Source organism: Oncorhynchus tshawytscha, linkage group LG04 (genome assembly GCF_018296145.1).
Source record: "Oncorhynchus tshawytscha isolate Ot180627B linkage group LG04, Otsh_v2.0, whole genome shotgun sequence".
NCBI classification, from domain to species: Eukaryota; Metazoa; Chordata; class Actinopteri; order Salmoniformes; family Salmonidae; genus Oncorhynchus; species Oncorhynchus tshawytscha.
The window spans coordinates 15,957,352-15,970,086 of NC_056432.1; the positions used below are offsets into that span (position 1 = coordinate 15,957,352).

General features: G+C 40.7%; 1 long non-coding RNA gene across 1 annotated transcript in view; it reads left to right on the forward strand.

Annotated features, from left to right (window-relative positions):
• Positions 1-338: 338 nt before the first annotated feature.
• The window catches only part of LOC112249645, a 55,716-nt gene continuing 43,319 nt past the window's right edge, over positions 339-12,735 (forward strand). The window contains exon 1 of the long non-coding RNA XR_002953370.2: positions 339-415. This is a non-coding gene — a long non-coding RNA (uncharacterized LOC112249645). The remainder of the gene's footprint in view (positions 416-12,735) is intronic.

Consider the following 12,735-nt stretch of genomic DNA (forward strand, 5'->3'; position numbering starts at 1 on the left):
TGGAGAACAATTTTATTTGCTTATTTGTCAGATCCTTCCCAACTGAAATTATAGGCTATAGACTAAACATAAAAGGGAAATCAATTAGCCTATAGTCAGTCAAAGCAATATATGCAAAATTGGTTCATTTGATTGTATCTGAGAAAGGTATGCATTGAAGAGGAAAATCAGCCATTTAAATAAAATGTTTACTATAATAGAATGAAAGGTTAACCCAACCCCCACTCTACTCAGTCATTCCGTACACCATCATTTGCATAAACATGAGTAATTTATGAATAATAAATATACTTGCCTTCAGCGAGAGCCAATCATTTGCATATCACCATGGCACTACAGTTGTATATCCTGTGTGCGGTGTTATCATGAAGCCTTAAAGCCTGCATAAACCAAATCAAAGGAAATGCTTTAACAGGTAGGCCTATGTGAAACTCACTTTTCTATCTTTATCACTCTTGCACGCGCTCTCAATCGGCGGTAAATATTCAAACTTTAACGTTTGAGCGTTTTATTTACATATATGGTTTTAGTATGGCGTGATATGTAGGGAGCTTGTATCTACTACACCCACTGCTCGTTTCCCCCCCTGTGTATTGCATAAACATGAAGTGCAATGCATTATGGATGAGCCCGTAGCAGCGTTTTATAGTCTATTGTGTGTTTGCGCGTATGTCCGTGCATGTATGTGCGCCCGCGCAAGCGTGTGTCCGTGTTCACTTCTAGGTGGTTGTTCTATTTGTGATAACATGCAGCTATGCCTTTAGGTTGCATTACCCCTATTCAAGCACGATTCAGCAGTGAGAAATTAGAGGAACATTTGAATTTAATTCTGAGACATTTTAGCAGACTAAACAACAATGATGAGGTTACTCTCTGTTTTGTGTCAAGTCATATAGCATACATCTATACAATTTCCTATTGCTAACATCGTGATGCCTAGTTTCCCTATTTGCATTATAATTGTGTGTAACTTATTTTTGTGCAACAAAATCATTAATACACACATTGACTGACAGGAAGGTGTGTGTGTGTGTGTGTGTGTGTGTGTGTGTGTGTGTGTGTGTGTGTGTGTGTGTGTATGTGTGTGAGCTATCACAGGGATTAATTGACATATTTTTACAAGCATTATACCATAAAACTGTTTGTGTGTTTGTCTGTGTGTGAGACAGACAGAGAGCGGGCGAGAGTCTTCTACATATTACTGTCTGTGTGACTAAAGGCAGTATCTATGTGTTCTGACAGACTGTGTGGTGGGAAATCACGCAGGGTTGCTTTGGCATCACCACATCAGCCAAATGATCTGAGCAATACCCTGATTGAGTTACTCTCATTTAGTCGGAAATGAACTGCGATTGCTCTAGCCTGTGCTGCATGATGTAAAAATATTTATTCATATAAAAAGCTTGAGGCAGTGACAGTGCTGGTTCCAGAGTCTTACATAGAGAATGAGATAGTATTTTAGCACAAATTTGAGTATCAACTGACGACATAGCAATGATAATGGGGAATGGGTAGTGCCTTGTTGGCTGTACTTTAGTGTGATGCTGCTTTTTGTGATCTTGTCATCGTGATTTGATTGTAGTGTATATTGCTATCCGAATGATTGATTCACACATATTTTACTAGCATTATATATACCACAAAACTGAATACCAGAGCCTAAAGGCTATCTATTTAAATTGAATATATGTTTTATATGATTGAAATGAGCACGTCAACTACTAGCCTACTGTTTTTTATTCTTTATGCATGGAGAAGCTCTAAGTGTTCTCTAAACAAGCTACATGTCCTCTGTAATGTGGTTACCATGTTCAAAGGGTCGACTAGCTACCTATACTTGACCAATCAGCCTCATGTTGTGGACCCCGTCAGTATTAGGGTTATTATGAGGGAAATTTTTACAGGAATGATGGTGGTGGTGATGATGATGATGGTGGTGGTAATGATGGTTATGGTGATAGTATTGGTGGTGAGGATGATGATGGTGGTGGTGGAGGTGGTGATGATGGTTATGGTGATGATGGTGGTGGTGATGATGATGGTGGTGATGATTGTGGTGGTGGCAGTGATAAATTCTGCATTTATTATGAGGATGAAGACCAGGATTTGAGCAGGTTGATGATAATGATGATGAAAGTGCAGACGGAAAGGATGAGTTCCTATCTTTGGGTTTGTTGTTGTAGTTTACATGGTTGTCCTTCATTTTCCTCAGAATTATTGGATGCCATTCAATTATTTGCAGTGGTCATTGAGGCAGAATATGATATACCATTTTGTTTGAGATTGGTATGAAATTATGCTTTGTGTATAGTATGTATCAATTCCTAATCCTTAGACACACTCAGTTAATTCCTTATTTTCCTTATTTAAATTCCCTTCATGTGAATATTAATTATTGCTCCCCATGATACCCACCCCTTTTTAATTTCCACACCCACCATTGATGCAGTAGTTGCCATGGTGACCATGAGTGGCTGTGGTGATGTCAGAAGCTCCCGTTGTGTCAGGTGACTATTGGCATACAGCACCCCCAAGAGCAGAACTGACCACCACTAGAGTGTTTGTATGGAATTACACTGCTACAGTGTAAGCACCTGTGCTTGATCAATCATGAAACCCATTTGCATGAATAAAATGTTTAATTTAGTTGTGTTATTCCACATACATTTTCTCCAATCTCATTGGTCTGAGAATGTACACACTATGTTGAATATCAGATTAACTTTGAGTTATTGTCAACATTGTGTGTGTTTTTGTGTGTATCTGTGTGTTTGTGCGTAATGCATATGTGTATCTCTGTGTCTGAGTGTGTATGTTTCTCCAGCCAGCCAGTTTGGCATTAAACACCCTCTCTCCCCTCCCCCTCAGACAGCCACCGCTCCCCCTCCACCCCTCTCCCTAATTGAGCTTTGTGTCTACCTCCTCTCCATTCAAATACAGAGACATTTGCATATGTTGTGTGCCAGCTCCCCAGCTGTACAGTAACTAAATGAGGAACACAGGCCGACTTTGTGTGAGGTGCATAGTAAACAGGCAGGAGACCAGCCCTACTCCTCTCCCCTGGAAACACATGCATCCATTCATCCATACCTCCATCCAAAATAGCAGAATTAATAGCTGGCTTTTAATTTCTTTAAATTTATTGCGATACAGAACACGCACACAGGCTGTACACACACACACACACACACAGAGTGAAGTCAGAGTCAGGAATTCTGGCTGCAGTAAGTGTTTATACAAGTAAATTATTACTTTATTACCTAACTGGTCCTAAATTAAATTACAACCTCAATGCACCCCCTAACTACACATTAAATATGCATGCACATCCTTAAAGGGAATGTTAAGATCCCCAAGGCCAGTCTTTTATTTTCACATCCAAACGGGAATGCTAAGAACCCCAAGGCCAGTCTTTTATTTTCACATCCTAAAGGGAATGTTAAGAAGCCCTAAGCCAGCCTTTTATTTTCACATCCTAAAGGGAATGTTAAGAAGCCCTAAGCCAGCCTTTTATTTTCACATCCTAAAGGGAATGTTAAGAAGCCCTAAGCCAGTCTTTTATTTTCACATCCTAAAGGGAATGTTAAGAACCCCAAGGCCAGTCTTTTATTTTCACATCCTAAAGGGAATGTTAAGAAGCCCTAAGCCAGCCTTTTATTTTCACATCCTAAAGGGAATGTTAAGAAGCCCTAAGCCAGCCTTTTATTTTCACATCCTAAAGGGAATGTTAAGAAGCCCTAAGCCAGCCTTTTATTTTCACATCCTAAAGGGAATGTTAAGAAGCCCTAAGCCAGCCTTTTATTTTCACATCCTAAAGGGAATGTTAAGAAGCCCTAAGCCAGCCTTTTATTTTCACATCCTAAAGGGAATGTTAAGAAGCCCTAAGCCAGCCTTTTCTTGTCAACCTATCGGCAGGATATTTCACACATTTCAACTCATTTCAGGATTCAATCAAAAGACTGACTTGAGAGTTTGCTGAAATCACATGGGCCACAGTCTAATAGAAGTCTAATAGAGTCGTCCTTGGTTGACAATGGTTTGGTGTGCACTCAAGAATCCCCTCTCAGATATACAAATGGAGAATTTATTGGATGGAATTTTTCAACACATTCACCCGGAAGACTAATTCGCTATGGCAATGTTTCTGCTTTTGTTCTTGAATGGAGCCATACGTGTGTGAATGTTAGCTGTAGACCTACCAGAAATGTTTGCGTTAGAGACCGTGATTCAAGGTTGTGTGTGTGTGTGTGTGTGTGTGTGTGTGTGTGTGTGTGTGTGTGTGTGTGTGTGTGTGTGTGTGTGTGTGTGTGTGAACACAGGCTGAAGACCCATATTGTGTTGTCACTCACTGTCTCCTCCCGAGTGAAAAGCAGAGAAAGATGTAATCCAATCCTTCACAGTACACAGCCCCTGCAGTCCAATCTTTCACAGTACACAGCCCCTGCAGTCCAATCCTTCACAGTACACAGCCCCTGCAGTCCAATCCTTCACAGTACACAGCCCCTGCAGTCCAATCCTTCACAGTACACAGCCCCTGCAGTCCAATCCTTCACAGTACACAGCCCCTGCAGTCCAATCCTTAACAGTACACAGCCCCTACAGTCCAATCCTTCACAGTACACAGCCCCTGCAGTCCAATCCTTCACAGTACACAGCCCCTACAGTCCAATCCTTCACAGTACACAGCCCCTACAGTCCAATCCTTCACAGTACGCAGCCCCTACAGTCTCCCAAATGACCCTTTATATCAAAGTGCCATGTCCGCACCTTTCCAAATAGCCAGCCCATTTCACAACCTGGATGCATGCAGGCTGTTGCTTGATAGGATTGGGCGGTATCTGCAAGTTAGCAAACCAAATGCATAGCTGAAGCCCTGAGCTGGAGCAAACTTATAGTTTAAAGATACAGTGCCTTGCGAAAGTATTCGGCCCCCTTGAACTTTGCGACCTTTTGCCACATTTCAGGCTTCAAACATAAAGATATAAAACTGTATTTTTTTGTGAAGAATCAACAACAAGTGGGACACAATCATGAAGTGGAACGACATTTATTGGATATTTCAAACATTTTTTAACAAATCAAAAACTGAAAAATTGGACGTGCTCTCTCCAGAAGTTCAGTGAGGATCTCTGAATGATCCAATGTTGACCTAAATGACTAATGATGATAAATACAATCCACCTGTGTGTAATCAAGTCTCCGTATAAATGCACCTGCACTGTGATAGTCTCAGAGGTCCGTTAAAAGCGCAGAGAGCATCATTAAGAACAAGGAACACACCAGGCAGGACCGAGATACTGTTGTGAAGAAGTTTAAAGCCGGATTTGGATACAAAAAGATTTCCCAAGCTTTAAACATCCCAAGGAGCACTGTGCAAGCGATAATATTGAAATGGAAGGAGTATCAGACCACTGCAAATCTACCAAGACCTGGCCGTCCCTCTAAACTTTCAGCTCATACAAGGAGAAGACTGATCAGAGATGCAGCCAAGAGGCCCATGATCACTCTGGATGAACTGCAGAGATCTACAGCTGAGGTGGGAGACTGTCCATAGGACAACAATCAGTCGAATATTGCACAAATCTGGCCTTTATGGAAGAGTGGCAAGAAGAAAGCCATTTCTTAAAGATATCCATAAAAAGTGTCGTTTAAAGTTTGCCACAAGCCACCTGGGAGACACACCAAACATGTGGAAGAAGGTGCTCTGGTCAGATGAAACCAAAATTGAACTTTTTGGCAACAATGCAAAACGTTATGTTTGGCGTAAAAGCAACACAGCTCATCACCCTGAACACACCATCCCCACTGTCAAACATGGTGGTGGCAGCATCATGGTTTGGGCCTGCTTTTCTTCAGCAGGGACAGGGAAGATGGTTAAAATTGATGGGAAGATGGATGGAGCCAAATACAGGACCATTCTGGAAGAAAACCTGATGGAGTCTGCAAAAGACCTGAGACTGGGACGGAGATTTGTCTTCCAACAAGACAATGATCCAAAACATAAAGCAAAATCTACAATGGAATGGTTCAAAAATAAACATATCCAGGTGATAGAATGGCCAAGTCAAAGTCCAGACCTGAATCCAATCTAGAATCTGTGGAAAGAACTGAAAATTGCTGTTCACAAATGCTCTCCATCCAACCTCACTGAGCTCGAGCTGTTTTGCAAGGAGGAATGGGAAAAAATTTCAGTCTCTCGATGTGCAAAACTGATAGAGACATACCCCAAGCGACTTACAGCTGTAATCGCAGCAAAAGGTGGCGCTACAAAGTATTAACTTAAGGGGGCTGGATAATTTTGCACGCCCAATTTTTCAGTTTTTGATTTGTTAAAAAAGTTTGAAATATCCAATAAATGTCGTTCCACTTCATGATTGTGTCTCACTTGTTGTTGATTCTTCACAAAAAAATACAGTTTTATATCTTTATGTTTGAAGCCTGAAATGTGGCAAAAGGTCGCAAAGTTCAAGGGGGCCGAATACTTTCGCAAGGCACTGTATTTAGCTGGCACACATTAGTCGTGAATTTCAAGAGTAACTTAATCACCTCTCCTGTGCTGCTCAACAGTGGATCGCTACCATGTTTGCACCATGTGGTCTTTGTAAACATACTCAAAATAATGTTTGTGAACAAATGTAAAGGTGGTATACCGCCCAAGCCTACTGCTTGAGTAATGTACGACCTGCTTGTGCAGTGTTCTTTGTGTGTGTGTGTGTGTGTGTGTGTGTGTGCGTGTGTGTGTGTGTGTGTGTGTGTGTGTGTGCGTGCGTGTGTGTGCGTGTGCGAGATATGGAGAGATGGAGAGGATCCATTGGGAAGAGCCACAAGGTTGACTGAATGAAGATAGAGTATAGGTAGGCTATGCAACCTATGTCCTTTTCCTTGTGGTTTAGTTTGGAGGTTTTCTTCACTATTTTGATTCAAAATAAATGTAGGCAACTTTAGGATCCTCTTGTAGATGAGTAGCTAGTACTGGAATGGAGATTGAGTCAGGATATAGGATACTTGGCTTGAAGACAATAGGAATAGCCGAACCGTGAAGGGCATATCCAAGTGCAGAGAAAATCTATTCAGAAATATATTATTTGAAAACCTCGGTATGCAAGTGTTCGAATAGAGCAGTTTCTGTGTTAAGAGATTGTTTGGTTGATTAATTACAGTACCTGATTAGCCTATTAATAACGCATAGCGATGATTGATCCCCCACCTATGCCAGGTAGAGTAGGTCTGCGGCAGGCTTATCCTGACATCATCCTTATCTGCATATCTACACGCATATTAATATAAAGCAAAACCTTTTGTTAGAGCTACATTTTGTTATCCTTATTTGAATTGTCATGAGAATCATTTGTATAGCCTTATTGCTATGACATATCAATACTTCAAATTCACGGCAATTAACAAGCCATATGTGTTCCATGTGTCTTTAGCAGTGGAGGCTGGTGGGAGGAGCTATAGGAGGATGGCCTCATTGTAATGACTGGAATGTAATTAATGGAACGGAGTCAAACATGTGGTTTCCAAATGTTTGATCTGTTTGATAGCGTTCCATTAATTCCATTCCAGCCATTACAATGAGCCCGTCCTCCTTTTGCTCCTCCCACCAGCCTCCACTGGTCTGTAGTGTAGGGTACTTCTGTCTGATATTGTAATTGCTGCATTCCATGTGGTGAAGCTTAGATTTATTTTTGCAAAAAATAAAAGACTAGTATTAGGCGTGTCCTAATACTATCAGTTTTAAATAGTTAGGCTAATCTAAGACATGACATACATGCATTTGTTTTCAATATTTAGGTTACAGTATTTTCTTATATTGTATATGGAGGGTATAGACTACCCCGAGTCTCTAGTCACATTTTTTATTCTATGTTTAGAAGCTGGGTGTTGATTGGCTAAAGTGCTGCACTATAATCACATAATTGTTTTTCACACACATCTGGAAATAACCTCTCCCTCACATCTGAAAATAACCTCTCCCTCACATCTGAAAGCATTAAATGGTCAGTGACGATTTCCCACTGAACACGTATGAAGGCTTCCAGGGACTTCAACAAAAAGAATCAGCCATCAAAGTCACCAGTTCCCTGTTTCCCCTGACAAATGCTACGTTTATAGAACACTTGAATTGTTTAAAAACCCTAGAAGTTTGGCAATTTTATTTGATAAATGTTGCAAATGCAAGTCCTAACCTTTTAGTGAACACCTAAAAAGATCAGAGTTTGACGTGACTGAGACAAGTTAAACAACAGCATATGATATCCTGGGACCAAGTTAAGCATATGGTCTATTAAACTGGCATATAATACAATGCATATTTTATTAGATCCGTTTTTAATTGAATGCTTCTATCTGAGGTCTGTTGCTCATGCAGGGATTTAGAATGATATTAATTTCCAAAAAGAGCACACTGAAGCATAATTGTCATCATTTTTGTTCCGATCATCTGGGAATGAGGGAATAAATTAATGAATTAATGATTTAAATAAAATAAGGTATGTGCATATGCCATATTATTGTAGGCTTTGCAAGTAGGCCTATCCCTTTCACTAACTACAAAGACAATTTGATTTAACCTATGACACTAATGGGTCCACCAATTCTATAATGTCCTCTTAAAGTCCAATTCAACAATGCTCTGCTTAATTGCTTGATTTGGTTCAAACAATTCCAAGGTATCACAGATTGATTTGACCATATTTGAGAAAATTCTGTTGTTATTGGCCTACTACTACATTTAGAAAAATGTATGTTACACATTATTTCTGCATTTTGTAGGCTACATTGATACATGAAGTTAGGCAGTACTCTTTCTCACACCACGTGCACGCTCAATAGCAAAGGCATTGTGTTTCTGCGTATTGAGGAGCGTTTTTCCCTTAAATGGTATGCTATTTGATTCTGTAAGTAGTGCCCGCCCACTGGGGCATTGCCACACTTGTGATTGGTGAATTGTTTTAAGGTGGTCATACCAAAGACATTTAGCTATTTGATTTAGAATCTTACGACAGACACCATTACGGGATAAAAAATAAAACATAAATTATTTGATGAAATATTGAATTTGGCCTTACTGCTATTAGCCTATAGGAAGTTTGTTTTGAAGTGTGTACTATATCTGAGATATATATAAGAAATATCAGGAAATTATAATTATCATTTTTTTTCCAAATATTGAACACATTATTTTCACACTAAAATATTTCCATATATACTTACATATGTTTTTAAACTGGTACCGGCTGGTCTTGTGAAGCTTCAGCGAGCGTCCTAGATCAAAACAACCGGCATGTACGTTTTCGTGAGAGTCTCATCTTTCAATATAGTGGTCATGCATAGTTTGTAGGTCAAACCGTTCGGACACAACATACTTTCTCCTGAGAAGACCGAATTTCGGGAAGTCTCATGGTCTGACATTGGCGGATGCGGTGGATTGAGCAGCCAGAGATTGAGCCCTTACGGATACAATATTTATATTTTAAACAGACGATTTCAATGTGGATGTTCTTATTATGCTAATTCGATTTTCTCTGAGGCGGACATCGACACTAGGGGTTAAAAAATATATATACAGTACCAATCAAAAGTTTGGTCACACCTACTCAATCAAGGGTTTTTCTTTATTTTTTACTATTTTCTACATTTTAGAATAACAGTGAGGACATCAAAACTATGAATAACACATGGAATCATGTAGTAACCAAATCAAAATGTATTTTATATTTGAGATTCTTCCAAATAGCCACCCTCTATCTTGATGACAGCTTTGCACACTCTTGGCATTCTCTCAACCAGCTTCATGAGGTACACACCTGGAATGCATTTCAATTGACAGGTGTGTCTTGTTAATTTGTGGAATTTCTTTCCTTCTTAATGTGTTTCAGCCAATCACTTGTGTTGTGACAAGGTAGGGGTGGTATACAGAAGATTGCCCTATTTGGTAAAAGACCAAGTCCATATTATTGCAAGAACAGCTCAAATAAGCAATGAGAAACAACAGTCCAGCATTACTTTAAGACATGAAGGTCAATCAATCTGGAAAATGTCAAGAACTTTGGAAGTTTCTTCAAATGCAGTCTCAAAAACCATCAAGCACTATGATGAAACTCTCTATTGAGGACCACCACAGGAAAGGAAGACCCAGAGTTACCTCTACTACAGAGGATAAATTCATTAGAATTAACTGCACCTCAGATTGCAGCCCAAATCAATGCATCACATAGTTCAAGTAACAGACACATCTCAACATCAACTGTTAAGAAGAGACTGCGTGAATGAGGCCTTCAAGGTTGACTTGCTGCAAAAAAAACACTACTAAAGGACACCAATAATAAGAAGAGACTTGCTTGGGCCAAGAAACACGAGCAATGGACATTAGACCGGTGGAAGTCTGTCCTTTGGTCTGATGGTGTGAGGATGGTTTGCTGGTGACACTGTTTGTGATTTATTTAGAATTCAAAGCACACTTAACCAGCACAGACATCCAGGCTGAAGAAGGAGAGTGATGAAGTGCTGCATCTGATCACCTGGCCTCCACAATCACCCGACCTTAACCCAATTGAGATGGTTTAGGATGAGTTGGACCGCAGAGGGAAGGAAAAGCAGCCAACAAGTGCTCAGCATATGTGGGAACTCCTTCAAGACTGTTGGAAAAGCATTCCAGGTGAAGCTGGTTGAGAGAATGTCAAGACTGTTCAAAGCTGTCATCAAGGTAAAGGGTGGCTACTTTGAAGAATAACAAATATATTTAGATTTGTTTAACACTTTTTTGGTTACTGCATGTATGTAATTCATAGATTATGTTTTAAATGCTCATAAAAGTGTGGTAAATGTGTACAATTTCCTGTTAAATTTTTTTGGTTACTACTCTGCCCGTCAGTGACAGTCAGCAGCAGCAACTCTGCCTCTGTGGGTGCATAGCATATCTTGCGAACATTGCTTGGATTGTTTTGCCAGCTATTTGCTATGAGGAGGAACTGCCCCAATGAAATCGCAGGATTTCATAGTATAAATTATAACAGCACAAAGTAAATGGATCATCCTTGGGTGCTCAATTGTGCGTCCATTCAGTCAGAACTTCTGGGTCTGCTCTAGTCTCCCTCCCAATGAGTGTCTTGCGCCAGACGCCACTTCCGCATGTCAGACTAGATCTGCTCTATTAGGTACAGATGGCGTGAAAGCAAAAACATAATTGTAATTAACTTGTAAATAAATAATCATAACAGTCATGGGAGCCTAGGACCTGATAAACCAGACAACTACACGGAACAAAAATATAAACGCAACATGTAACAATTTCAGATTTTACTGAGTTACAGTTCCTATAAGGAAATCAGTCAATTTAAATAAATTCATTAGGCCCTAATCTATGGATTTCACGACTGGGAATAGCGACATGCATCTGTTGGTCACAGATATGCAGTGTCACTTTAACTATACATTCATGTACATACTACCTCAATTGGGCCTATCAAACAGTGTTCCCGTCACATTGGCTAACTTGGGCTATCTGCATTGTGTCCCGCCACCCACCACCCGCCAACCCCTCTTTTACGCTACTGCTACTCTCTGTTCATCATATATGCACAGTCACTTTAACCATATCTACAATCAGCCTGACTAACCGGTGTCTGTATGTAGCCTCGCTACTTTTATAGCCTCGCTACTGTATATAGCCTGTCCTTTTACTGTTGTTTTATTTCTTTACTTACCTATTGTTCACCTAACACCTTTTTTGCACTATTGGTTAGAGCCTGTAAGTAAGCAGTTCACTGTAAAGTCTACTGCACCTGTTGTATTCGGCGCACTTGACAAATAAACTTTGATTTGATTTGGGATACCTTAAAAAAAGGTATGGGCATGGATCAGAAAACTGTGACCACCATTTGCCCCATATAGTGCAACATATCTCCTTCGCATAGAGATGATCAGGCTGTTCATCTCCTCTTCAATGGCCGTGCGAAGTTGCTGGATATTGGCGGGTACTGGAACACGCTGTCGCACACGTTCATCCAGAGCATCCCACACATGCTCAATGGGTGACATGTCTGGTGAGTATGCAGGCCAAGGAAGACCTGGAAAATGTTCAGCTTCTAGGAATTGTTTACAGATCCTTGCAACATTGGGCCGTGCATTATCATGCTGACACATGATGTGATGATGGCGGATGAATGGATCTCGTCACGGTATCGCTGTGCATTCAAATTGCCAAACGAACGAACTGTGTTCGTTTTCTGTAGCTCATGCCTGCCCTTGCCATAACCCTACAACCACCAAGGGGCACTCTGATCACAATGGTGACATCAGCAAACCGCTCGCCCACGCGATGCCATGAACATTGTCTGCCATCTGCCTGGCACAATTGAAACCGGGATTCATCCGTGAAGAGCACACTTCTCCAGCGTGCTATTGGCCATCAAGGTGAGCATTTGCCAACTGAAGTCGGTTGTGAGGCCGAACTGCAGTCAGGTCAAGACCCTGGTGAGGACGACGAGCACGTAAATGAGCTTCCCTGAGACGGTTTCTAACTGTTTGTGGAACAATTCTTCCGTTGTGCAAACTCACAGTTTGATTAGCTGTCCAGATGGCTGGTCTCAGATGATCCCGCAGGTGAGGAAGCCAGATGTGGAAGTCCTGGGTTGTCGTGGTTCACGTGATCTGCGGTTGTGAGGCCGGTCGGACATATTGCCAAATTCTCTAAAACAACGTTGAGAAATGGTAGAGAAATTAACATGACAT